Here is a 24,939-nt window from a genome sequence, read left to right on the forward strand (position 1 = left end):
GCTACGGGGGCTGTAACCTCAAACGGGGCATTGACCATCTTAGTAGTGGCCGTGAGCGTATCTGGGGTCGTCTCGGTGGCTACTTCCATCTTCTTGGAGCTCTCTATCTCGTGGGGATCAGCCTCCCGCGTCTGCTCCAATATCGACAGATCTTTGCCTAGTTCTCCTTGGCCCATCATGAAACTGATGAATACTAGGAGACCACTGAAAGGAAAACACAATCGCAATGACAATGAAACAAAAAAGAGAGTGAGGATCGGTTACTGCTTTGCAAAAGTTCTTTTTTTCTCTGAACGAAAATATACCAACATCATGGATCCGCTTACCTTCCCTTCGTTGGGAGAGAAGAACAGTGGCAGATGCGAGTGTTGCCTTTCTTGAAGACGGTAAGGGAGAAGGGGATTCAGCAAAGAGTGAAATGATGGTTGCTTCGTCCGTCAAAATTAGACTGCCGGGAGGTGGGGTTTTGTGATACGACGGCTTGTTACTACCGTGCTACGACCAGGGTACCTCTCCGCCTGCATACTACCTTCTATTTTGGTGGATGGCATTTGGTCCCGTGCGCTGCATGGCACGCATGTCGGTGAACAAAAGTATAATGGCATTCATTAGAGGGAGACATTTCAATGACCTAGGAGGAGCCAAAAGCGGTAGAGTGTCTCCATTATACTAGTAGTAATTATTTTTCTGGGTAGCTGTAGAGTGTCTCCACTGTACTAGTAGTAATTTTTTCTCTGGGCCCAAGACAAAACAGCCCATCCACAATAGTAAATAGTAAAATCAATTCAAAAGCCCATATATTTACTGAATGAGAGGGACTACCCACACCCAGCACACCGCCCCCCCCCCAAAACCTGGGTGCTCTTCTTCCTCCTCGCTCCCACCCACCTCACGTCAGCTCGCTCCACTCGTACCCCCAAATTCCTCACCTCACTCCTACAAAAAACCCCAACTCCCCTTCTTCCTCACTCCTACAGAAAACCCCCAGCTCCCCTTCTTCTTTGCTCGCACTACAACTAGGCTCGTCATTCGTTACTCTGCTCAAATCCGTGAGCGCGACGCGACACCCTCGAGGGAAATGGAGTCGGCTGACCCCAGCGCCAAGAACATGAGGCTCTCACCAGCGGTGACGCCTGTTGTAGATCCCGCACCCGGCAGCGCCTGGAGAAGCGGCAACCCCTCCCCCACCGGATCCCAGGAACCCATAGAATCTCGAGTAGACCGCATCATCGATCTCCCTGACGCCGTCCTTGGGGAGATCATCTCGCTTCTCCCCACCAAGGATTGATGCCGCTCCCAAGTCCTCTCAATTCGGTGGCGCCCTCTATGGCGCGCCGTGCCCCTTAATCTCGACTGTCGTCAGCTATCTCTATTCAATGATTTTGAAATCCCCAGAGCCATCATCTCCTCCCACCAGGGCTCCATTCAAAGCCTCTGCATCCCGTCATGCCACCTGAGCAAGCATACCATGCCCTGCATGGTGGACGCCTGGCTGAAATCCCCTGAATTCACAGAACTACAGCTACTTGAGTCCTACTATTCCCCTGGAAATCACATACCACATACCGAACGCCATGAACTTGTGCCCTCAGCACCGATGTCCATCTCGCGGTTTTTCTCCTCTCTCCACACCGCCACCTTTGCACTATGCTACCTACCAGACAATCTGGTACTAAACCTTCGACTCCCATTTCTCAAGAAACTTTCACTTGTGCGGGTTCGCATATCGGAGGCCTCATTGCACAACATCATCCACTCCAGTTGCCCTGCCCTGGAGTGCTTGGTGCTTGTTTTCATAGTTAGAATCGGTTGTCTCCAAATAAAGTCGCCTAACCTTGTAAGAATTGGAATTTCTTTTGACGGAAGGTAGCTCATCATCCAAGATGCCCCTTCACTTCAAAGGTTGATCCTTGATTCTAGTTATTCACCGTTGCAAATAACCGTCCTCTCTGCGCCTAAACTGGAGACCTTGGTTGTAATACATGATCTCTGTGCTAATTTCAATATGGTGTTTGGCTCCATAGTTCTTCACGTACTTTATATTATCATCTACACTTGTAACCATAAGCTGCATTTTAAATTTCTGCGCATAAGTTATATATCATCTTGGAGTACACATTTTGTACTAATATTATGTTCCATGCTCAATGAAGAGTTTCTCCATGGATGGCCTATCAATCGTGCTAGATTATGTCAATATCTTATATATCCAAATGAATAGTTTTGATATAAACAATATTATTGTCTTGCTGCAATGCTTTCCATGTCTGGAGAAGTTGTATATGAAGGTGATAATTTCACGCACATTGGAAGCTCGCATATAGTGTACTAGAATTAACCGTTCAGCTGTTGCTCTTTCGACACTCTTCTTTTAGACCTTAACTGTTTTCAATCTTCATGTCTATTTAGGCAATAGGGCGGGGTAAGAAAGTTATAACCAATCGGTGGATTCGTAAGCATCAGGATTTTCTCACTTCTCATGAGATTCGATTGAAGACAATAACGCTAGAACGATATGTAGCCAACCGTGCAAACACAACATTTGTCACATTCTTCCTGCTAAATGTGAGGTTACTATTGTCCATCAAGCTTAAGTTTATCAGAAGCATGGTTTTGATGGATGGGTATGTCGAAGAGCAAAAAAAGGAGTTTCAAGTGGGCAAAAGAGCTTCTGAACGCGTCGGGCTTCTATTTACAACATATTGTGGTCATAATCCAGTAAATTTTACGACCCAGGATGTTCATTCTATGGACTTGACCGATCCATTTGACTGTGACTGTTGAAAACAGTGTTGGAGTTAGAGGTTTTTTGCCTTTTCAATCTGGGTTCTTTTGTAAACCTGATGAACAATTAACCCTCGTGCTTTTGTATAGTTTGTAAGCTGGAGTTAGATGTTACTGCCCTTTTCAACTCGGCTGTGACTGTCATATTTTCTTTGAAACAAGGCAAATGGCTTGCCATTTATTTAATTTAGAGTGAAATATTGTAACAAATCCCAACCAAGGGAAATAACATCACTCTCGTTGGCTGCTTGAGCTCACTGTGCATTACAGAAGCCAAGTGATTAGCCCCCACCAGCACCCACAAACTTATTTCGAACTAGCACATCAAATGGGCTGTAAATTTTCATACGAAAGGCTGCATGCCCGTGACAGATTTGGATTCTGACATTTGGGACCCGCGAGGAAATAGCCTATCGAAGGTGGTGCCGACTTACTAGCCAGTCAACAAACGATTCTGCGTACCAGTCGTTGGTTTGACATCCAACATCTATCGTGTATCTTCTATCTCTTGTCTTCTTCTTCCTCCAGCCGCCCAAACCAAACCACCCCGTTGGCTTCGCCTGCTCCCGCCTCCCATGGCTGGCTGCGCCTCCGCCGCCCTACCGTATGTACCCTCCAACGTTGGCCAGTCCCTCCCTCTATTCCCCCACACGTCATGTTATTCTCAGGTGACGTCAGCCCCAACACATACCCGCGCCCGAACCAGTCAACACTCGTACTCCCCTCCGCTTGCGACTGGACCGGCGCATCTTCCACGGCTCCTGTTCGTTCCGTCCGAGGCCTCACTGTCGTCCTCTGCCTTGCGGCCTTGGTTTGCTCGCCGTGCGCGGTGTGCCGCCCTCTTGCGTTGTCAACATCGTCAACAACCGAGAGGAACAAGGAGATGACTGTACGTGGAGAGGATGACAGTAGGGACGCACTAGCGTCATGGCAGTACGCAAGCAAGTGCCTCTATATTACAAGCCCAAAAATATGGTTCCTCCTAATGGTTGGACATCTGGGGCTCACGCCATTGTCAACTGAGTCAATAAACGAGAGAATTACACTACGAGCGGCTGACACCAGGGACCCAGCAAGTCGCGCAGTTTCTTTTGAGGAACAAGCGGTTGTTATTTATACTAGTTTTAGCGACGGATCAGGGTAACAACGGGGCTGTGCGGGGGCTGTGGCCCGTCTAGCCAGGGTTTTATTTATGTTTACCACATCATGAGCCCAGTTGTGTTTTTTTCTTGCTGAAAATGGCTAGCCCAGTTCTATTTTTTTAAAGAAATACCCAAACAAGTCCTACTTGCTTTATCGGCCCTGCTGGGATGCAAATCTTTCAAGACGAGGAGAGTTTCATTCGGTTTGCCTAGAAATGGGCTGTACATTTTTAAAACACATCAAACCGGGAATTAGTTTCAATCTTTTTTCATTACAAGATCTTAAATTCCATTGATTTTTACGCGTGGAAAATTATTTGGATTTCATATTTATATAAATTATTTTTCAAAATAGTTTGTATGTGAATCGATATTTCTGGATTAAAAACAGTTGAACGCACCGAAATATGCAAAATTTCGTATACTTTTTAACCGTGGCCACAATATGGGGTGTAATGCTAGCAAAAAGAAGACGGGCTCCAAACAAATTCTTAAGAATTAGCAAATGGGTTGTACATTATTAGAAATAATGGCAGATGGGATGTATGCTGTTTTCCACAGATTTGAGGCTGACTTGTGCGCCTACTACAAGTTGACGCGTATGCTTTCATAAAAAAGGTTGACACACACGCAATGCCCTGTCAACTTAGTCAACACACAAGAGCAGTGACTGTTGGATGTCCATCCAACGGTTGTCGTGCTTCTTCAATCTCTGCTCTTCATGCTCCAGCCGCTCAAACAAGCGCCGATGGGACTGCCTGCTCCCTCCTCCCATGGCCGGCTATGCTGCCGCGCAGGCCTCACGGCCCCACCGTACTCCCATCACTGGCCTAGCCATCCCTCTACTCACCCACACCTGCTGTTATTCTCCGGCGACGACAGACGAACCAGTAAACCCTCGTACTCCTCCACGTGGGAAACAACTGCCGAGTATTCCCTGGCTCCGTGTCGTTCCCTTCCTAGGCCTCGCCATCGTCCACCGCCCCGGTGCTCTCGGCGTGGCCTGGTCAACATGGGCAATGAACAACATCCATCGGAATTGTACTGTACATGGAGAGGCTAACAGCTGGGTCCACGGCCGCACGCAAGGAAATGCCTCCTTATTATGCGCAAAATAATGATTCCTCCACCTAACAGCTAGGACCCACAGGAAGGGCCTCTGTATTTCACGAAAAAAATGTTCCCCCCGCTGACAGGTCAGACCCACCAGCTATATCTTCGCATGCAAGGAAGTGCCTCCTTATTAAGTCCAAAAAAATGAATACCCCCTGCTAGCTGGGACCCACCATATTGTTGGGCTGACTTGTGGGCCTACTAAGTTGACGGGGACGGAGGGCTTTGTCAGCTTAGTCATTACTCCAGTGACTATATGATGTCCATCCAACGGCCATAGTGCTTCTTCAACCTCTGGTCTTCTTGCTCTAGCCACCTAAAGCAGCGCCGGTCCTGCCGCCTGCTCTTGCCTCCCGTGGCCGGCTGTGCTACCGCGGAGGCCTCACTGCCCCCATACTACTCCCACCACTGGCCAGGCCATCCCTCCACTCACCCACACCCCCTGTTATTTTGCGGCGACGGCAGCCTCACACCGCAGCCGAACAAGTGAATGCTCGTACTCCTCTCCGCATGGGCATCCACTGCTGCGTCTTGCCCGGCTCTGCGTCATCCCCTTCCTAGGCCTCGCCATCACCCACCGCCGTGGTGCTCTCGGCACGGCGTGGTCAATGTGGTGAACGAACGACTTCCATTAGAAGAGTACTGTACGTGGAGAGGCTGATAGCTGGGTCCGCGGCAGCCGCAAGGAAGTGCCTCCTTATTACGCGGAAAATAATTATTCCTCCACCTGACAGTGGGGACCCACCGGACGGGCCACCAGTATTTTGCGAAAAAAATGTTTCCCCCTGACCGTTGGGACCCACCGGACGGGCCACCGTATTTTGCGAAAAGAATGTTCCCCCCGCTGTCAGCTCGGACCCACTGGAAGTGCCTACTTATTACGCACAAAGAAATCAATACTCCCCCGGCTAGCTGGGACCCACCTTGGTGGGAGGCTGACTTGTGGGCCTACTAAGTTGACGGGGACAAAGGACTTTGTCAACTTAGTCAATATGAACGATTCTAGCTCCAGTGACCGTACGATGTCCATCCATCGGCCGTAGTGCTTCTTCAACCTCTCGTCTTCTTGCTCCAGCCGCCCAAAGCAGCTCCGGTCGTGACGCATGCTCCTGCCTCCCGTGGCCGGCTGTGCTGCGGCGAAGGCCTCACCGCCCCTACTATTCCCACCGCTGGCCAGGCCCTGCAGCGATGGCAGCCTCACACCGCAGCCTAACTAGTGAACCCTCGTACTCATCTCCACACGGGCTTCCACTACCGCGTCTTCCCCGGCTCCGCATCGTCCCCTTCCTAGGCCTCGCCGTCGTCCACCGCCGTGGTGCTCTCCGCGCAGGGTGGTCAACGTGGTCAAGAAATTACTTCCATTGGAAGAGTACTGTACGTGGAGAGGCTGACAGCTGGGTCCACGGCCACAGCCCAGTTTTTTTTGTGATTTGCCAAGTAAGTTGCTTTGTCAGGCCTGTTGGGTTGCAAATCTTTCAAGACGAGGAGAGCTTTCATTCGGCTGGCCGAGAAAATGGCCCATCAGTAATGAGAAATGGACTGTACATTTTTAAAACTCATCAAACCGGCAATTAGTTTCGAATATCTTTTTTTCATTTCAAGATTTTAACTTACATTAATTTTTATGCGTGGAGAATTTGTTGGATTTTATATTGATATACATTTATTTTTAAAATCAGTTTGAATGTGAGTCGAAATTTTGGGATTAAAAATAGTTCGGTCCGCACCGAAATATGCAAAATTTTGTATAATTTTTTAACCGTGGCCACAATATGGGCTGTAATGCTAACAAAAAGAATATGGGCTCCAAAAAAAACCTTAAGAATTACAAAATGGGCTGTAAATTATTAGAAATAATGGCAGATGGGTTGTATGCTGTTTTCTACAGATTTGAGGCTTTCCTAAAAAAAGGTTGACGCACAAGAAGTGACGGTTGGATGTCCATCCAACGACCATCGTGCTTCTTCAATCTCTGCTCTTCCTACTCCAGCCGCTCAAACAAGTGCCGGCAGGAGTGCCTGCTCCCTCCTCCCCGCGGTCGGCTGTGCTGCTGCGCAGGCCTCACCGCCCCACCGTACTCCCATCGCTGGCCTAGCCATCCCTCTACTCACCCACACCTGCTGTTATTCTCCGGCGACGGCAGACGAACCAGTAAACCCTCGTACAGTCGTACTCCCCTCCGCGTGGGAAACAACTGCCAAGTCTTCCCTGCCTCCATGTTGTTCCCTTCCTAGGCCTCGCTGTCATCCACCGCCCTGTTGCTCTCGGCGCAGCCTGGTCAACGTGGTCATCGACCGACATGCATCTGAAGTGGACTGTATGTGGAGAGGCCGACAGCTGGGTCCACGGCCGCACGCAAGGAAATGCCTCCTTATTACGCGTAAAATAATGATTCCTCCACCTGACATCAGGGACCCACCGAAAGGGTCTCTGTATTTTGCGAAAAAATGTTACCGCCGCTGACAGCTCGGACCGACCAGCTATATCTTCGCACGCAAGGAAGTGCCTCCTTATTACGCACAAAAAAATGAATACTCCCCCTGTTAGCTGGGACCCAGTATAGTGGCAGGCTGACTTGTGGGCCTACTAAATTTACGGGGATGGAGGGCTTTGTCAAGTTAGTCAATATGCATGATTCTAGCTCCAGTGACCGTATGATGTCCATCCAACGGCCGTAGTGCTTCTTCAACCTTTGGTCTTCTTGCTCCAGCCGCCCAAACCAGCGCCGATCGTGCCTCATGCTCCTGCCTCCCGTGGCCGGCTGCGATGCGGCGGAGGCCTCACCGCCCCCTACTACTCCCACTGCATGCCAGGCCACCCCTCTACTGACCCACACCCCTGTTATTCTGGGGCGACGGCAGCCTCACACCGCAACGAACCAGTGAACCCTCGTACTCCTCTACGCGTGGGCATCCACTGCCGCGTCTTCCCCGGCTCCGTGTTGTCCTCTTCTTAGGCCTCTCCGTCGTCCACCGCCCTGGTGCTCTCGGCATGGCGTGGTCAACATGGTCAAGGAACGGCTTCCATCGGACATGGACTGTACGTGGAGAGGCTGACAGCTGGGTCCATGGCCGCAGCAAGGAAGTGCCTCCTTATTACGCGGAAAATAATGATTCCTCCACCTGACAGCTGGGACCCACCGGAAGGGCCACTATATTTTGCAAAAAAAACATTTTCCCCCGACTGCTGGGACCCACTAGCTACATCTTCGCACGCAAGGAAGTGCGCCCGGGCGAAAAAAACGATTCGCCCCCCTGACTGCTGGGACCCACCAGAGGCAAGGAAGTGCCTGACAGTCGGGACCCACCTAGTCGAAGTGTACGTAGCATTGTCATTCTGGTCGCGAACGCGTATGTACATACTGGTCGTTGTAGAGGCACACACGTGTCGTAGTAGAGGCGCGCACGTAGCATGTACACATACGTACATCGGCCAGGGTGCAAGAAAGAAAATACGGCCACATCTGTACATACGGGCAGGGTCTCGAACGCCTACTCGCGCATACATACAGTCAGGGCTCATGTACATGGCTGGGTCGGAACAGAGAAACAACGTCGTTGTCGTGTTCATGGGGAGGCAACGAAATGTGTCCTGTTCATAGGGAGGCAACGTAATGCGTCGTGTTTATCGGGAGGCAATGGAACGCGTGGGAGCCAACCGGCTGGGTCGGAACGGAATGCATCGTAATGTTCATCTGGAGGGCTTGGATGGAACAGGCGATGGAAACGAGGCCCGGCGTACCGCAGAACGGAGGAAACAGCCTTGTGTTCGACCGGCCATGTTCGAAACGGGATCCTGTTCATCGGGAGGGGTGTGGCGTACCGCAAAATGGACGAAATGGACCTCCTATGATCGAAACGGGGGTCCTGTTGATCAGGAGGGGTGTGGCGTATCGCAAAACGGACGAAACGGACTTGTGTTGGAGCGCTATGGTCGAAACGGGGGTCCTGTTGATCGGGAGGGGTGTGGCGTACCGCAAAATAGACGAAACAGACTTGTGTTGGAGCGCTACAATCGAAACGGGGGTCCTGTTCATCGGGAGGGGTGTGGTGTACCACAAAACGGGACTCCACGGGATACTGTTCATCTCCACCATCGACCTCCTCCAGCCTCCACGGGCTACCGTCGACCTCCTCCAACCTCCACGGGCTCCTGTTCATCCAGCCTCCACCGCGCGCTACTCCACCGGCTACTGTTCAACCACCCCTCCATGGGCACCCCTCCATCGTCTACTGTTCATCCAGCCCTCCACACCACGGGGTCCTGTTCAACCACCCCTCCACGGGCACCCCTACACCGTCTACTGTTCATCCAGCCCTCCACACCACGGGGTCCTGTTCATCCAGAGGCAACGCCACCGCTCACTGTTCATCCAACCCCCCCTCCCCGCGCAATGCTCACTGTTCATCCAATCGATCGGCTTCAGTTAGTAGCAGTAGTGAAGGAATCGCTTGATTGGGTTCAGTTAACAGCCATCGATCGATCGCTCGAGTTCAGTAACACGTAGCCTGCAGTGCAATTGCTCGGGTTCAGTTAGAGCCCAATACCTCGCTCGAGTTCAGTTAGAGCCAATGCCTCGCACACACGCGCGTACATGTATGAGAGAAACGCGCATCGCTCGGTCCCCGACCACCCACCGTAACCGGGAACTCCCTGAAATTTTCTCGCCCTCGCTTCTACCACAGTTTTTTCCGTCATGGACAGCCCAAAGAATGTCATGCAGCTGCGTCTCTGGCCCGCCCAGGACGAAAAGCCCATTTTCTGTCATGATTTTTTGTCATAGAAGTAGGAGCCCACCACATCTATAATGATACCGGGTTTTGTCACAATTATCGTCATAAAAGTGTCATATGTATGACAGATTTTGTTTTCGTTCAGCCCAAAATGTCACGGATGTGTCTTTTTTTTGTAGTGTCAGTGTTCCGAGGCCATATCTGCATATGCTAGGCTCGTCAAGTTTAACCCGAGTATTCTGCGTGTGCAAAATAGGCTTGCACCCATTGTATGTGAACATAGAGCTTATCACACCCGATCATCACGTGGTGTCTCGGCACGACGAACTGTAGCAATGGTGCATACTTAGGGAGAACACTTGTACCTTGAAATTTAGTAAGGGATCATATTATAATGCTACCATCGTACTAAGAAAAATAAGATGTATAAAAGATAAACATCACATGCAATCAAAATATGTGACATGATATGGCCATCATCATCTTGTGCTCATGATTTCCATCACCGAAGCATCATCATAATCTCCATCGTCACTGGCGCGACACCTTGATCTCCATCGTAGCATCGTTGTCGTCTCGCCAACTATTGTTACTACGACTATCGCTACCGCTTAGTGATAAAGTAAAGCAATTACATGGCGATTGCATTGCATACAATAAAGCGACAACCATATGGCTCCTGCCAGTTGCCGATAACTTTGTTACAAAACATGATCATCTCATACACCAATTTATATCACATCATGCCTTGACCATATCACATCACAGCAAGCCCTGCAAAAACAAGTTAGACGTCCTCTACTTTGTTGTTGCAAGTTTTACATGGCTGCTACGGGCTTCTAGCAAGAACCATTCTTACCTACGCATGAAAACCACAATGATTTTTTTTCAAGTGTGCTGTTTTAACCTTCAACAAGGACCGGGAGTAGCCACACTCGATTCAACTAAAGTTGGATAAACAGACACTCACTAGCCACCTGTGTGCGAAGCACGTCGGTAGAACTAGTCTCGCGGAAGCGTACGCGTAATGTCAGTCTAGGCCGCTTCATCCAACAATACAGCCGAATCAAAGCATGACATGCTGGTAAGCAGTATGCCTATTATCGCCCAAAACTCTTTGTGCTCTACTCGTACATATAACATCTACGCATAGACCTGGCTCGGATGCCACTGTTGGGGAACGCAGTAATTTCAAAAAAATTCCTACGATCACACAAGGTCTATCTAGGTGATGCATAGCGACAAGAGGGGAGAGTGTTGACTACGTACCCTCGTAGACCAAAAGCGGAAGCGTTATGACAACACGGTTGATGTAGTCATACGTCTTCACGATCCGACCAATCCTAGCACCGAAGGTACAACACCTCCGCGATCTGCACACGTTTAGCTCGGTGACGTCCCATGAACTCTAGATCCAGCTGAGGACGAGGGAGAGTTTCGTCAGCACGATGGCATGATGACGGTGATGATGAAGTTACCGGCGCAGGGCTTCGCTTAAGCAATACGACGATATGGTCGAGGTGGAAATCTGTGGAGGGGGCACCGCACACGGCTAAAACATCAACTTGATCAACTTGTGTGTCTATGGGGTGCCCCCTCCCCTGTATATAAATGAGTAGAGGAGGGGGACGGTCGTCTCTCTATGGCGCGCCCAGGGGGAGGGAGTCTTACTCCCAGTAGGAGTAGGTTTACCCCCTACCCTAGTTGGAGTAGGAGAAGAAGGAAGAGGGAGAGGGAGAGAAGGAAATGGGGGCGGCCCCCCTCCCAATTCGGATTGGGCTTGGGGCGGGGGGGGGGGATCCCCCACCTTGGCCGCCTCCTTATCTCTTCCACCATGGCCCATTAAGGTCCATTAACTCCCCCGGGGGTACCGATAACCTCTCGGTACTCCGGAAAAATGCCCGAACCACTCGGAACCTTTCCGGTGTCCAAACATAGCCTTCCAATATATCAATCTTTATGTCTCGACCATTTTGAGACTCCTCGTCGTGTCCGTGATCACATCCGGGACTCCATAAAACCTTTGGTACATCAAAACACATAAACTCATAATACCGATCGTCATCAAACGTTAAGCCTGCGGACCCTACCGGTTTGAGAACTATGTAGACATGACCGAGACTCACTTCCGGTCAATAACCAATAGCGGAACCCAGATGCTCATATTGGTTCCTACATATTCTAGGAAGATCTTTATCGGTCAAACCGCATAACAACATGCGTTGTTCCCTTTGTCATCGGTATGTTACTTGCCTGAGATTCGATCATCGGTATCATCATACCTTGTCCAATCTCATTGCTGGCAGGTCTCTTTACACATTCCATAATACTTCATCCCACAAGTAACTCATTAGTTACAATGCTTGTGAGGCTTATAGTGATTAGTATTACCGAGAGGGCCCAGAGATACTTCTCCGAAACACGGAGTGACAAATCCTAATCTCGATATATGCCAACCCAACAAACACCTTCACAGACACCTGTAGAGCACCTTTATAATCACCCTTTTATGTTGTGACGTTTGGTAGCACACAAAGTGTTCCTACGGTATTCAGGAGTTGCGTAATCTCATAGTCTGAGGAACTTGTATAAGTCATGAAGAAAGCAGTAGCAATGAAACTAACACAATCATAATGCTAAGCTAACGGATGGGTCATGTCCATCATATCATTCTCCTAATGATGTGATCCCGTTCATAAACGACAACACAGGTCCATGGTTAGGAAACATAACCATCTTTGATTAACGAGCTAGTCAAGTAGAGGCATACTAGGGACTACAACTTTTGTCTATGTATTCACACATGTACTAAGTTTCCGGTTAATACAATTCTTGCATGAATAATAAACATTTATCAGGAATTAAGGAAATAAATAATAACTTGATTATTGCCTCTAGGGCATATTTCCTTCATTGCTGTGTTGTGATATGGTCAAGGCATGATGTGATATAAATTGTTTTATGAGATGATCATGTTTTGTAACAAAGTTATCGGCAACTGGTAGGAGCCATATGGTTGTCGCTTTATTGTATGCAATGCAATCGTCATGTGATTGTCTTACTTTATCACTAAGCGGTAGCAATAGTCGTAGTAACAATAGTTGGCGAGACGACAACGATGCTACGATGGAGATCAAGGTGTCGTGCCGGTGACGATGGAGATCATGACGATGCTTCGATGATGGAGATCATGAGCACAAGATGATGATGGCCATATCATGTCACATATTTTGATTGCATGTGATGTTTATCTTTTATGCATCTTATTTTGCTTAGTACATCGGTAGCATTATAAGATAACCCCTTGAGAAATTTAAAGGTTCAAGTGTTCTCCCTGAGTATGCACTGTTGCTACAATTCGTCGTGCCGAGACACCACGTGATGATCGGGTATGATAAGCTCTACGTTCACATACAACGGGTGCAAGCCAGTTTTGCACACGCAGAATACTCGGGTTAAACTTGATGAGCCTAAGATATGCAGATGTGGCCTCGGAACACTGCGACCGAAAGGTCGAACGTGAATCATATAGTAGATATGATCAACACAGTGATGTTCACCAATGAAAACTATTCCATCTCATGTGATGATCGGACATGGTTTAGTTGATTTGGATCACATGATCATTTAGATGACTAGAGAGATGTCTATCTAAGTGGGAGTTCTTCAGTAATATGATTAATTGAACTTTAATTTATCATGAACTTAGTCCTGATAGTTATTTTGCATGTCTATGTTATTGTAGATCAATGGCCCGTGCTATCATTCCTTGCGTTCCCAGAGAAAGCTAAGTTGAAAGATGATGGCAACAACTACACAGACTGGGTCCGTAACTTGAGGATTATCCTCATTGTTGCATAGAAAAATTACGTCCTCGAAGCACCATTAGGTGTACCACCCGCGCCAGCAACTGCAGACATTGTGAATGCCTGGCAGCCGCGTGTTGATGACTACTCGATAGTTCAGTGTGCCATGCTCTATGGCTTAGAATCGGTACTTCAAAGACGTTTTGAACATCATGGAGCATATGAGATGTTCCAAGAGTTGAAGTTAATATTTCAAGCAAATGCCCGAGTTGAGAGATATGAAGTCTCTAACAAGTTCTACAGCTGCAAAATGGAGGAGAATAATTCTGTGAGTGAACACATACTCAGAATGTCTGGGTACCATAACCACTTGACTCAGCTGGGAGTTAATCTTCTTGATGATAGTGTCATTGTCAGAGTTCTTCAATCACTGCCACCAAGCTATAAAGGCTTCATGATGAACTATAATATGCAAGGGATGAACAAGTCTATTCCCGAGATCTTCGCGATGCTAAAGGCTGCGGAGGTAGAAATCAAGAAGGAGCATCAAAAGTTGCTGGTTAACAAGACCACTAGTTTCAAGAAAAAGGGCAAAGGGAAGAAGCGGAACTTCAAGAAGAATGGCAAGAAAGTTGCTTCTCAAGAGAAGAAATCCAAGTCTGGCCCTAAGCCTGAAACTGAGTGCTTCTACTGCAAAGGGACTGGTCACTGGAAGCGGAACTGCCCCAAGTATTTGGCGGATAAGAAGGATGGCAAAGTGAAAGGTATATTTGATATACATGTTATTGATGTGTACCTTACGAATGCTCGTAGTAGCGCCTGGGTAATTGATAATGGTTCTATTGCTCGTATTCGCAACTTGAAATAGGGGCTACGGATTAAACGAAGATTGGCTAAGGACGAGGTGACGATGCGCGTGGGAAATGGTTCCAAGGTTAATGTGATCGCTGTTGGCACGCTACCTCTACATTTTCCTTCGGGATTAGTTTTAGACCTGAATAATTGTTATTTGGTGCCAGCGTTGAGCATGAACATTAATTATATCAGGATCTTGTTTGATGCAAGACAGTTATTCATTTAAATCAGAGAATAATTGTTGTTCTACTTATATGAGTAATATCTTTTATGGTCATGCACCCTTGCCGAGTGGTCTTTTTTTGTTGAATCTCGATAGTGATGATACACATATTCATAATATTGAAGCCAAAAGATGCAAAGTTGATAATGATAGTGCAACTTATTTGTGGCACTGTCGCTTGGGTCATATTGATGTAAAGCGCATGAAGAAACTCCATACTAATGGACTTGTGGAATAAATTGATTATGAATCACTTGGTGCTTGCGAACCGTGCCTTATGGGCAAGATGACTAAAACTCCGTTCTCCGGAACAACAAAACGAGGTACTGACTTATTGGAAATAATACATACAAATGTATGTGGTCCAATGAGTGTTGAGGCTCGTGGCGGGTATCATTATTTTCTTACAATCACAGATGATTTGCGCAGATATGATTATATCTACTTAATGAAGCATAAGTCTGAAACATTTGAAAAGTTCAAAGAATTTCAGAGTGAAGTGGAAAATCATCGCAACAAGAAAATAAAGTTTCTACGATCTGATCGTGGAGGAGAATATTTGAATTACGAGTTTGGTCTTCATTTGAAACAACATGGGATAGTTTCACAACTAACGCCATCTAGAACACCACAGCGAAATGGTGTGTCCGAACATCGTAACCATACTTTATTGGATATGGTGCAATCTATGATGTCTCTTACTGATTTACCGCTATCGTATTGGGGTTATGCTTTAGAGACGGCTGCATTCACTTTAAATAGGGCACCATCAAAATCCTTTGAGACGACGCCTTATGAACTGTTGTTTCGCAAGAAACCAGAGTTATTGTTTCCTAACGCTTGGGGCTGCAATGCTTATGTGAAAAAGCTTCAACCTGATAAGCTCGAACCCAAATCGGAGAAGTGCGTCTTCATAGGATACCCAAAGGAAACTGTTGGGTACACCTTCTATCACAGATCCGAAGGCAAGATCTTTGTTGCTAAAAATGGATCCTTTCTAGAGAAGGAGTTTCTCTCGAAAGAAGTGAGTGGGAGGAAAGTAGAACTTGATTAGGTAATTGTACCTTCTTCCTTATTGGAAAGTAGTTCATCACAGAAATTATTTCCAGTGATTCCTACACCAATTAGTGAGGAAGTTAATGATGATGATCATGAAAATTGAAATCATGTTTCTACCGAACCTCGTAGGTCTTCCAGAGCAAGATCCGCACCAGAGTGGTACGGTAATCCTATTCTGGAAGTCATGTTACTAGACCATGGTGAACCTACAAACTATGAGGAAGCGATGATGAGCCCAGATTCCGCGAAATGGCTTCAGGCCATGAAATCTGAGATGGAATCCATGTATGAGAAAAAACTATGGACTTTGGTGGATTTGGCCGATGATCGGCAAGCCATAGAAAATAAATGGATCTTCAAGAAGAAGACCGACGCTAATGGTAATGTTACTGTCTACAAAGCTTGACTTGTTTCAAAAGGTTTTCAACAAGTTCAAGGAGTTGACTACGATGAGACTTTCTCACCCGTAGCGATGCTTAAGTCTGTCCGAATCATGTTAGCAATTGCCGCATTTTATGATTATGAAATTTGGCAAATGGATGTTAAAAACTGTATTCCTGAATGGATTTCTGGAAGAAGAGTTGTATATGATGTAACCAGAAGGTTTTGTCGATCCAAAGGGTGCTAAAAAAGTGTGCAAGCTCCAGCGATCCATTTATGGACTGGTGCAAGCCCTTCAGAGTTGGAATAAACTCTTTGATAGTGTGACCAAAGCATATGGTTTTATACATACTTTTGGAGAAGCCTGTATTTACAAGAAAGTGAGTGGGAGCTCTGTAGCATTTCTAATATTATATGTGGATGACATATTGTTGATTGGAAATGATATAGAATTTCTGGTTAGCATAAAGGGATACCTGAATAAGACTTTTTCTATGAAAGACCTTGGCGAAGCTGCTTACATATTGGGCATCAAGATCTATAGAGATAGATCAAGACGCTTAATTGGACTTTCACAAAGCACATACCTTGATAAAGTTTTGAAGAAGTTCAAAATGGTTCAGTCAAAGAAAGGGTTCTTGCATGTGCTACAAGGTGTGAAGTTGAGTCAGACTCAATGCCCGACCACTGCAGAAGATAGAGAAAAAATGAAAGGCATTCCCTATGCTTCAGCCATAGGTTCTATCATGTATGCAATGTTGTGTACCAGACCTGATGTGTGCCTTGCTATAAGCATAATAGGGAGGTACCAAAGTAATCCCGGAGTGGAGCACTGGACATCGGTCAAGAACATCCTGAAATACCTGAAAAGGACTAAGGATATGTCTCTCATTTATGGAAGTGAAAAAGAGCTCGTCGTAAATGGTTACGTTGATGCAAGCTTTGACACTGATCCGGATGACTCTAAGTCGCAAACCGGATACATATTTTTATTGAATGGAGGAGCTGTCAGTTGGTGCAGTTCCAAGCAAAGCGTCATGGCGGGATCTATGTGTGAAGCGGAGTACATTGCTGCTTCGGAAGCAGCAAATGAAGGAGTTTGGATGAAGTAGTTCATATCCAATCTAGGGGTCATACCTAGTGCATCAGGTCCAATGAAAATCTTTTGTGACAATACTGGTGCAATTGCCTTAGCAAAGGAATCCAGATTTCACAAGAGAACCAAGCACATCAAGAGACGCTTCAATTCCATCCGCCATCAAGTGTCGGAGGGGGCATAGAGATTTGCAAGATACATACGGATCTGAATCTTGCAGACCCGTTGACTAAGCCTCTTCCACGAGCAAAACATGATCAGCACTAAAGCTCCATGGGTGTTAGAATCATTACCATGTAACCTAAATTATTGACTCTAGTGCAAGTGGGAGACTTTAATTCGTAACCTTTCTAAAGCTTCTTTTCAGGGTTTTTTACAATCTTAGATTAGAAACTTTGTAGAAGGTTTCATTTTGATAGCGTCCTTTTCCCTTTTTGTGTTCTCTTTCTTCACGTTTTTTCCTGTTTGTTCACTATCTTTTTTTTAGTTTTTTCTTTCTTTAAAAAAAAATCATCTTGGAATTTTTAACCCCCCCCCCCGCCAATTTTTTAAAAATGTTAAGAAATCTTTAAAAAGTTAGTGTTTCACTAAAAAAAATTCAAATTTTGTAAAAATCAGATTTTATTTTTTTGCCTTTTAAGAAATGTTGGGTTATTTCAAAAGATATTCAGAAATTTTAAAAATTGTCCAAACAATTAACATTTCAAAAAAGTTTGTTCAAACAATTTCATTCCAAAAATTGTTCACTTTTTAGAAATAATTCTTTTTCTATTTTTTGCAACCAAACTAGTAAAATTTAGGGAGTGGCTACGATGGTGGCACGCCTTCGGTTCGCTTCAGTGCATGTAATCGTCGCAGTGGTCTACGAATCTGTATGTGATTTTTATTATTTCTGGTGTTTGTTTCACTAACATGATTGAAGTTGAATAGATCGAAAGCTTTCACCAAAATAATGGAAACCAAACTAGTAAAATCATACTTGCCATGTGCGTTCATATTGGGGAGAAAATTAATTACATATTTATATCGGTATGGTATCAGTTACGTGTTAATCGCATGTTTATATTAGATATGATATCATTTACATTTGAAGTACATAATTACTCCCCAAGAAAAATTATACGTTTTTATTTAGTAGTATGATATTAATTGCATGTTAAATATGTTAAGTGCTCACCATAGGAACAATTTATCTCGTTTAATTGACCTACTTTGATGGACGAGATTAGTTGGATTTGCCCCTTTGAATCTTTCAATATTATAATATAGATAGATAAAACATACTGAAAACAAAATAACCGCTCACTACATGCGGTCTTCAAGTACCAAAACCTTCAGTACCTTCGATGTGGAGCTCCAGCACCTTCAGTACTTTGTTTTTCGGTCTTCAGGTGAAAACTTAAGATCGACTTGCCAGATCGGATGACAGTGTTGTATCCCTCGCATCACTCCCTCCTTGGAGGCGTCATCTTGAAGACCCAAACTACGGCTTCGGTTGTTGCGTGTGGTTGAGGGTGGTGTGGCAGGTGGTGGTGGTATGGCCAATTTTGGGGTCGACGGTGGTGTGCTCTTCATGTGTTTATCTTCGGTTGCCCTTCGTGTGGTGTGCTGTCATGTTATTGTGCATGCTTCAAGCTCTTGGTGTTGTCATGGTTCACCTTTGCACAATGATGACACATTGATGCCTCCCCAACCTGCTAATCATCTCGTCGTCCTGTGGCGGAGCCCCAATCAAGGTTCATGTTCATTGGCACTTGTTGACTGTGGATGTGTGTTGCTTCATGGGGTCGATACGCATGCCGGTGTGGTGTGTTAGGCTATTTGCTAACTCTTGGTGTCGTGATCCCTCGACGACACCCACATTTACTTGTGTCTCTCGTGGTGTTGGACTTTGTGTTTGCTAGCTAGGTTTGCCTCTCCTGGGCGCCATTTTTTCCTAATCTTCTGTAATAGGTATGGTTTTTGGCCCGGTTTTCCTCATAAACGTGTCAACTTGTTTACGTTTTTGATCCAGTTTCCATTATAAAGTAGATCAGCCAATCTTCAATAGGGTCACCCTCTTGACTTTTGGCAGCTTTTGAGTAATATATTCAGGTGGAAGAACTCTCCCTCGATTATTCTTCAAAAAAACATGTTGCCAATAGGTTGGCCCGGATGGGAAGCCCTTTTTTTACAATCAAAATATCATGATACATTTATAGTAGCAAAAGAATTAAGCTTGTGTCGAAGACAGCTCCACAAGAGGTCCTCCTTAAAAACCAAGTCGCCACCACCACCTCCACCTTCACCATGGATAGGTTCCCCCTCCTCCGGTCGGCCTCGTCGGTGTTGGGAGGGGTGGAGAACCTAATCTATGAGTGGAGTTCTTCATAATAGTAGGTGTTTTCATTAGATTGGTTTAGGGTTCTGGGTTCGACGATGGGATCTCCTTCCCGACATCAATGATGGTGTTGAAAGATTAAATTTGTCTAGGTATGGTCCTTCAGATCTTGCTTCGCCAGATCGGTTTTGGATTTCCTCTCATGGTTGCCGTGCGGAGGATTGTCCTTGCAATATCTGTCTCGACTGCTATGTCCTCGATAATGGTGGTTCATACTATCGTCTCGCATCAATGTCGACCTGGCTATTCGGTTGTTTGTCCCTGGTATACCGATGTTGGTGCTCTTGCCAATGTTGGTTGATTACTTTAATGGTTGTATGCATGCATCGTAGCCTTGGCATTGCAGCTCAAATTATAACTATGAGAGAACCCTCGTTGGTGTTTAAAGGTATGTGCTTTGATACCTTTGTTATTTTCCTGTGTGACTGCCTTCAGAAAAGTACAAGATTGTGTCATGGACGGAGTTTGAATATCTCGAAGATTTCCTTGTTTCTTTTAGACTTTATTTTGTAATCATTGTAGTTAGCTCATGTATCTCTGCCATGTACAATTCGCTACTATAAATATATCATGGTATTGATTGTAAGACAAGTCTAGATGTGCCCTAATTATTGCACATCTAAGTGACTCAATCAAACCACAAAAGAAAGGATAAAAGACAAAAAAAATGTCTGCATGAATCTTCACGTAAAATCAATGACATATGACTTAGATGTGCAATACTTAGGGCACGTCTAGATGTGCTTTAGCAAAACTATAAAAAACATAGTACATGTTAGAGATGTGTGACCTAACTAGAATGATTACAAAATAAAGTTTAAAAGACATGAGCAAATCTTCAAGATCCTTAAACTCTTTTATCTTTCATGACACAATCTTGTACTTCTTTAAAGGCAACTGTACGAAAATAGCAAAGATATCAAACCACATACCTCAATGCCAAGGTCACAATACACACACGCAAACATTAAAGTGAAGGAAATATGCCCTAGAGGCAATAATAAAGTTATTATTTATTTCCTTAATTCATGATAAATGTTTATTATTCATGCTAGAATTGTATTAACCGGAAACTTAGTACATGTGTGAATACATAGACAAAACCTATAGTCCCTAGTATGCCTCTACTTGACTAGCTCGTTAATCAGAGATGGATATGTTTCCGAACCATAGACATGTGTTGTCATTTTATGAACGGGATCACATCATTAGGAGAATGATGTGATGGACATGACCCATCCGTTAGCTTAGCATTATGATCGTGTTAGTTTCATTGCTACTACTTTCTTCATGACTTATACAAGTTCCTCGGACTATGCGATTATGCAACTCCTGAATACCGGAGGAACACTTTGTGTGCTACCAAACATCACAACGTAAAAGGGTGATTATAAAGGTGCTCTACAGGTGTCTCCGAAGGTGTATGTTGGGTTGGCATAGATCGAGATTAGGATTTGTCACTCCGTGTTTCGGAGAGGTATCTCTGGGCCCTCTCGGTAATACTCATCACTATAAGCCTTGCAAGCATTGTGACTAATGAGTTAGTTGCGGGATGAAGTATTACAAAATGAGTAAAGAGACTTGCCGGTAACGAGATTGAACTAGGTATTGACATATTGGTGATCGAATCTCGAGCAAGTAACATACCGATGATAGAAGGGAACAACGTATGTTGTTATGCGGTTTGACCGATAAAGATCTTCGTAGAATATGTAGGAACCCATATGAGCATCCAGGTTCCGCTATTGGTTATTGATCGGAGACATGTCTCGGTCATGTCTACATAGTTCTTGAACCCGTAGGGTCCGCACGCTTAAAGTTCGATGACGATCGGTTTTATGCGTTTATGAGTTTTGATGTCCCGAAGGTAGTTCGGAGTCCCAGATGTGATCGCGTACATGACGAGGAGTCTCAAAATGGTCGAGACATAAAGATTGATATATTGGACGGCTATATTCGGACACCGGAAGTGTTCCAGGTGATTTCGGAGAAAACCGGAGTGCCGAAAGGGTTACTGGAACCCCCCGGGGAAGTATTGGGCCTTAGTGGGCCTTAGGGGAGAGAGAGGGCAGCAGCCCAGGAGGTGCACTCCCAAGGGGAGTCGGAATTGGACTAGGGGAGGGGGGCACGGCCCCTCTTTCCCTATCCCTCTCCCTCTCCCTCTCCTTCCTTCCCCCTTCCCCTTCCTAGTTGGACTAGGAAAGGAGGAGTCCTACTCCTACTAGGAGGAGGACTGCTCCCCTCTTTGGCGCGCCCCAAGGGCCGGCCAGCCTCCCCCTTTGCTCCTTTATATATGGGGGCAGGGGGCACCCTAGAACACACAAGTTGACATTGTTTAGTCGTGTGCGGTGCCCTCCTCCACAGTTACACACCTCGGTCATTTCGTCGTAGTGCTTAGGCAAAGCCTTGCGCCGGTAACTTCATCATCACTGTCACCACGCCATTATGCTGACGAAACTCTCCCTCGGCCTTAACTGGATCAAGAGTACGAGGGACGTCCCCGAGCTGAACGTGTGCTGATCGTGGAGGTGTCGTACATTCGGTACTAAGATCGGTCGGATCGTGAAGACGTACGACTACATCAACCGCGTTGTCATAACGCTTCCGCTTTCGGTCTACAACGGTATGTGGACACACTCTTGATAACCCACAAGTATAGGGGATCGCAACAGAATTTCATTTGAAGGTTTGGAGTTTGGCACATACAAATTTACTTGGAATGGCAGGTAAATACCGCATATAGGAAGGTATGGTGGACTCATATGGAATAACTTTGGGGTTAATGGAGTTTGGATGCACAAGCAGTATTCCCGCTTAGTACAGGTGAAGGCTAGCAAAAGATTGGGAAGCGACCAACTGAGAGAGCGACAACAGTCATGAACATGCATTAAAATTAATCAACACTGAGTGCAAGCATGAGTAGGATATAATCCACCATGAACATAAATATCGTGAAGGATATGTTGATTTGTTTTCAACTACATGCGTGAACATGTGCCAAGTCAAGTCACTCGAATCATTCAAAGGAGGATACCACCCTATTATACCACATCACAACCATTTTAATAGCATGTTGGCACGCAATGTAAACCATTATAAGTCTCGGTGTACTAGAATAGGGGTACCCTAGTACCCCGAACTTGTGCACGGGCAATTGCAGCGCCCTGCGGCAAGGGCTTGCCAGGTGACCGCCAAGATCCTCCGTGGCTCCTTTGGAGCCATTCAAGAAAAAAGTGTTCAAGTCAAGGAGGCAAGGTCCCGGCAAGAGGAGCTTGCCGGGAAGACCAACCAAGGCATCTCAGGGAACTTGCCGCGACGCGCCACGCGTCCCGGCAAGGCCCGGCGAGCGACAAGCTCCCGGGCGCGACAAGACGACGACCGCGGCAAGGCACTTGCCGCGGCAAGCGGCCACTCTGTGCCCACGCTCCAGTGCATCCACCAACGTGTCGCCCTGGGGGCCTTTCCCGGCGCGTGTGGCGGAAGGCTGTGCAGCCAGCAGTGCACAGTGGCATGCGGTGCTGACAAGATTGCCATCGTGGCAAGCGGTGGCGCCCCTGACAGTCCTTTTCTGCACTGTTGTGGGTGACACAGACGGGCATTTAATGCCCTTGTCCCCTGCTGTCAGGGTTAGGTAGGAAACACTGTACAAGTAACTGTACCAACCACCTCTCTTTTTACATTTGTACCCTTGTTTACGTTGCCACCTGTCGGTGACCCCTTTAACGTATAAAAGGAGGCCCATGCGCAACGTAGAAAGGGTTCGGATCATTCGGAAGCCAGAAAAACACTTAGCTCTCTTGAGCTAGAACACAATAGAATCAGACAAGCAGCAGTAGGAGTGTTATCTCTCCGGAGAGCTCCGAAGCTGGGTAAACCGCTCGTGTGCTTCGCCTCGATCTGCTCTTCGTGCGACCTCCGCCCCCGGCCGAACCGAAAGGGGCTCGGTCCGCCGGCCCCATAGGTGTTCGTGGATCAGTTTCCCCGACATCTTTGGCGCGCCAGGTAGGGGGCGTCGAGATTGTGTGAACCTGATCCGGCGTGCACACGAGCTAGATCTTCATTTTCTTCATCAACATGCCACCGAAGAAGAAAGCTTTGGAGGCAGCCGTTCCGTCCGCGTCGATCCCACCACCACCGGAGCAAACGGGTGGTGGGGTAGACGCCGGTGGAGGGACGAACGTCGACGAGGAAGCTCACGACGCTGCCAGGTCCAAGGGCAAGGCGGCTCAGACCTCGACGTCCGTGCTTGTTCCGCGCCCATCTCAGGAGGCACAGGACCGACAACGTCATGGTACTCACAGTACCATACGTTTGTTGGGCCAAGATCAAGCTGGTGGATCCCGGGGCACTCAAGACCAGCATGCACGCCAGCGTGCCAGCACGAGCGAGACACGGTCGCCCAGACGGGATAATGCTCCTTCTAACATAGTTAGAAGTCCGAGCATATCCCGCTCCTCGCGCCGTCCGCCACTGCCACCCACCACTCCAGCGGAAGCTTTGGCGCGAGCTCAACTGCTCCTGGATTACCCTCCGACGTCGGACAAGATCGACGAATGGAGGGCCACCATTCAGAGTGTCATCGGCTACGCCAACGGCGACACTCCGCGGCAGCCGAGCACGTCGCCGCCGCGGCAGGGTTGCCAGGCGCGAGCCGGTGGCGACGAAACTGGTGGGGGTGCAACCACCATGCAATCACCACCCCGAAGGCCAAAATCGCAGACTCGCCGGATCCACCTCAACAGCGACTCCACCGCATCATCGGATCCACGAGCTCGTCGCGATCAACGCCAAGTTCTTCGCGATCGACAGCAAGAAGACGCTCGTACTCGCATCGAGCGCCGAGAGAAGCGCGACGTCAATCTGACCAGCGCGCTGGGCCTTCTGTTGACATGCATGCGCCAGGGGAACCAGGCGACCTGCCGTACGTGGTAGGTTGCCCTGCGTTCACTCGTGAGCTGCGGCAAGTCCAGTGGCCTAGCACGAAGAACTTCAAGCCAGACGTACCGGAGAAGTACGACGGCAAGACGCATCCGTCGGAGTTCCTCAGCATCTACACCATTGCGGTGCAGGCTGCCGGGGGACGGGACGACAAGATCCTTGCCAACTACTTCCCACTAGTGCTCAAGCCCAACGTCAGATCCTGGCTCATGCACTTGTCGGACAACTCCATATCCTCTTGGGCCGATCTATGCCATCAGTTTGTCGGCGCCTTCACAGGCGGCCACAAGCCTCATGGCCAAGAGAGTGACCTTCATCTGCTCGGCCAGAAGGAAGGGGAACCCCTGCGCAAGTACATTTAGAGATTCAGCAACATACAGCACAACATCCCAGATGTCCAACCTGCCGCGGTAATCAGTGCGTTCCACC

This window comes from Triticum dicoccoides, chromosome 7B (assembly GCF_002162155.2).
Source record: "Triticum dicoccoides isolate Atlit2015 ecotype Zavitan chromosome 7B, WEW_v2.0, whole genome shotgun sequence".
Lineage (NCBI taxonomy): Eukaryota > Viridiplantae > Streptophyta > Magnoliopsida > Poales > Poaceae > Triticum > Triticum dicoccoides.